Consider the following 4632-nt stretch of genomic DNA (forward strand, 5'->3'; position numbering starts at 1 on the left):
AAAAAAAAAAAAAAAAAAAAAAAAAAAAACAAGAAACCAGAACGAGATCAAACCAGCTTTCATTTAGACACAGAGTACGAGAGTATCATCAAATTAGGGAATGGCTAAGAAAAGCTTGAGGCATTACAAGAACCTCACGAGGTGTCTTCTCCATGCGCACACACAAGACCTTAAACTGGTGAGAAGATTTTAGGCAACCCAAGAAAAAAAATGTGTCATCGCCGGGGAAGTTCTTTTGTAGCTCTGGTAACCTCAGACACTTCCCCGTGAAAAAGTTACAAATTGGACTAAGCCGTACTAGGAATCTCTTTTTTTTTTTTTTTTGGTGATTTTAGAAAACTTAAAATTGTGTTTTTGGTTTATATTGGTTAATAATCGAACTTTTTTTGTTCTTAAACAGGATTTGTCTGGTTCACTCAGGGTTCTTCGATTCTCTATTATTAATTACTTGACTTGCCATCTAGTATATAGACTTTGTACCACATAACATTTTTTCTTTGCTTGTCCTTATATGTTATCTCATTATATAAACTGAGTTATTATAATTATTAATTCATATAATCGCAACATATGTCAAATTATATCGATTATATTTTCACACATGTGAAAATAAATTTTATTTAAAAATTATAGGAAAAATTCAAAAATTCTAAAGATAAAAGGATTGTAGTTAATATTTTTTAAAAGTTTATACAACCAAAAGTAATCTATTATATAACTAAATCTATTAGGAAATTTTTTTTAATAAATTACTAATTTTATTAGGAAAATATGTGCAATTAATAAAAAAAAATATGTGCAATTAATAAGAAAATATGAGAAACGTAATTGCAATTATTATTTGTTATGAACAGATAGTAAAAAAATAAGTTTATACATCCATCCATATTTTCCTTTTACTTTATTTTTTTACAGCATATTTCTTTTTACTTCAATTAAATGTCTCTCTCTTTTTGTTTAAGCACCAATTTAAATTAAAACATGTGTTTTAAACAAATTTTTAATATGATTTTTTTCTGAACAATAATTCAGGATACACTAACAAACTTTCCATACCAGAACAAGGTGTCCCGAGGCGACATTTCCAATACGAAGAGTGGCATCCCACAAGACCGGAGATGCGGAGAGAGTCAATGGAGGACTATTCCATCCATAAATAAATTTGATCTACAACAAATTCATCCAAATTTTTGTAACATCCATGATCCGGGATTATATTTTGGATTGTGTTGATTAAACCAAAAGAATGAATTTTAATTAATTTCGGTTTAATTAAATCCTGGTTTAATCTAATTAAACCAAAACCCTAATTTTTCTCAAGTCTACACCTCTTCTTCTCTCTTTTGGGTGTGTTGTGGTTGACATTTTGCTGATAAGAGAGGAGAGACACAAAGAGAAATAATGGTTATTTGGTGAGAATGAGAAAGAGATCAACAAAGCTGTGTGTTAGAGAGAAGGAGAAGGAGCGGAATCGTTTCGACATATCAAATCGTCGTCAAAAGTAACGAAATTTGGTAGAATTATTCCCAATACTTTCATCGTCATTCTACTTTTTACAGAAGTGGAATTGGATTTAAACTCGATGAGTTATTGGCAGTTTCGTGAGACACGTTTTCTCAGACGCGAGTTAGGACTATCAGAGATTGTAAATAAGATCGTGGTATTTTCTGGTTTCTGATTTTGTGGGAAGCTTCATGACGTCTAGGGGTAACTTTTCACCGGAGGGATTTGATAGTTAACAGGTTGTTTTTATTTTAGGGTTTCGTCTTTGCGACTGTTCTTTTCTGATGTTTCTGTCCAGTTTGCTTCAAGGTTTTTTTTGGCTGTGTGGCTTGTGGTAGGGTGTGGCTGGACTGTTGCAGACGGAAGGAGAGTCTCTGTTTGTTGTATTTGTTGTTAGAATCAGCTTGTTAAGGTGAGTGCGGGACCATGAGCTTATCTAAGCAATTGGGTTGTATGACTTGTTTTGTGTGATGATGTAGGTGTGGTGAATGTGTTATTGGGTGTTCTATTTAATGAATGGTTTGTTATGTTTTATTTTTGGGTGTACTCTTGATTTGCTTGTGAGTATAGCTCGTAGATGGGAGGATCGCCTCACTGGGTATTTCTGGTAATACTCATGCATCATTGTGTTTGTGGTGCAAGTAATGTATGTGTAGCGTGGAATCATGACGATGAGGAGGAGGATGATGTAGGGTATCGGTTGTATTATTGGTTATGCTACTTATGTTGGAACCTGGTTTAGAACCATGCTAGGTTGCTGGTTTATATTGGTTATATTTGGTATTGTATTTTAATATATTGGAGTTGGTTTGATAATATCTTTTGCGGTGTATTTTGGGTTATCATTGATTTATTGGTTGAGTTTTAATTAAATATTAAAGGGTATTTAGGTATATTATTATTATTAATTAAAAAAATTAAGACGGGTCGGGTTGTTTCAGTTTGGTATCAGAGCCCTTATGGTTCTATGGCAGTTAAGTGGATTGGTGTTAGAGTGGTTTAAGGGAATTTAATTGGTGGAATTATTTTCCTATTGCTTGATGCATGATGTTTTGTGATGGAATTGATTATGAGTAGTTAGTCAATTTGCATGTGGTATGGAGTTCTAGTGTCATCCTCTTCGAGCCTTCAATGAGATTCCACGGTAAGTTGTTTTCTTTGTTCTTAGTTGTGTAGTGTTTCTAAAAATGGAAATTTTTTAGGAGTTAGAGCTTTGCTAGTTTTGGAAAGTATGGATGTTAAAATAGTAAGTATTATGAATAGTTAGAAGTTGTATATTTTTGGAATGGACGTGTGTGAACACCCGAGTGATTGGGATGTTTTAGAGTTGGCCTGAAGAGTAGTCATGGTGGCGGTGATATTCCGGTAAAAGAATATGGTGGTTGGTAGGAAATTGCGATATTCTACGCAAACCACGGGATGTAGTTCCATTCGGGAGATGCTTATAGACGTTATGACTTGTTTTTTCATGAGGAGATGAGTAGTTCTCTGGAGGAGATGATTAGTTCTCCAGAGGAGATGATTAGTTCTCCTGGGGAGATGATTAGTTCTCCTGACGGGATCATTAGTTTCCCTAATTCACCATGGGCTTGAGGGGTTTCGATCCTGAGAGCGGCAGAGGAGATGATTAGTTCTCCTAGGGAATGATTAGTTCCCCGGAGGGGATGAATAGTACCCCCGGTCTTACTTTTTCAAAAAATATTAAATTAAAACACCAAAACGGCGTCGTTTTGATATATGATGCCACCTCCCCAGCCATGTATCATCTGAGTCAGCGTTTGACCAATATTTGCTGATGTTGACTTTGAAATTGGCACTATTTTTAAAATTGGGTATGAAATTTTAATTTTATTCGAGTGCAAGTATAAATTGACACCGATAGTTTGTACAAATAGAAATAGGCATTTTCAATATTGTACATGTTAGAAATGGCCATTTTCCGGATTAGTGAGTAATAAGTACATCTTTCAAAAGTGTCAAAAGAGTGTGAAAAACAGAGTAAAAAATTTCTGTAACATCCGTCTATATAATCATGATATGTATGTTTTGGATTTTCATACATTTTATCAAGAGTTGAGAGATATTCTCTTCTTCTTTTTTTTTGTGAAGAGTTCTTGATTTAAAATAGCTTGTTATGATTATCTAATTAAAACAAAATCTGAGATTGGGTTGGAGTTCTATTGTTGTTTTTCATTTCAATTTCGAGAAAAGAAAACAAAAAGCTATTTAGAACTTTGAATTCAGAGAGTGAAAATGAGAGCAAACAATTGGGGTTTAACCTCAAAGTCAAAACGGTTGATGATGCCAATTGTGATTCTCCTCTTGAGGGATCAGATTTGTGTTCAGTTTGTCTCGAGTCGCGTTAGTTAACAATAATGATGATCATCGAACATTTGTTATACTTAAATATGATCACAAGTTTCATTTTGGTAAGCTTTTTTTTTGTACACAAAATAATTTTATTTTATTTTGTGGAATTTTCATTTGAAAACGGAAAAAAATCATTGATGTGTAATATAAATTGCCTCCCTTTTTAGTTCGTTTGTATGGATCCTTAATTTCTCAAGTGTTGAAGATAGCTTTTTAGGCTTTTTGTTGTAAATAATACATACTTTGAAAGAATTATTTTTCAGGAATTGTTATTTATGATGTGAAATATTAGGCCATTTCTAATCATCCACAAATATATGATTTTTTTTTTAATATTCTTTCATTTCTTTGTACTACAATATTGGATGTTCAAACAGTTATATCCGGGTTTTAGACGACCTCAATTGTCCAAAGATATTTTAATTAGGATTATTTACCTAATCAGTGTAAGCTAGTTTGCAGCATAAGTTAATAGTACTTTTAACTTCATTTTATATCATAATCATTCAGTATCACGAGTTTAATTAGTTTTGATGTTTTAGGTTTCTTTGTGTACGTATTGTATTGGATCAACTTTCAATGGTCAATGAAAAGAGTTTAATGCAATGCCCAAACTGTAGGAAAATAGAACTAGGTCAATGGCGGTATGCAACCGGTGGTGTTCGTTCGATCCCAGGTTTCAATGACGAGGATTGGATTATTGTAGAAGAAGAAGAAACTGATCCAGTTGTCAAAAAAAAAAAAAAAAAAAAAAAAAAA

This window comes from Camelina sativa, chromosome 1 (assembly GCF_000633955.1).
Source record: "Camelina sativa cultivar DH55 chromosome 1, Cs, whole genome shotgun sequence".
NCBI classification, from domain to species: Eukaryota; Viridiplantae; Streptophyta; class Magnoliopsida; order Brassicales; family Brassicaceae; genus Camelina; species Camelina sativa.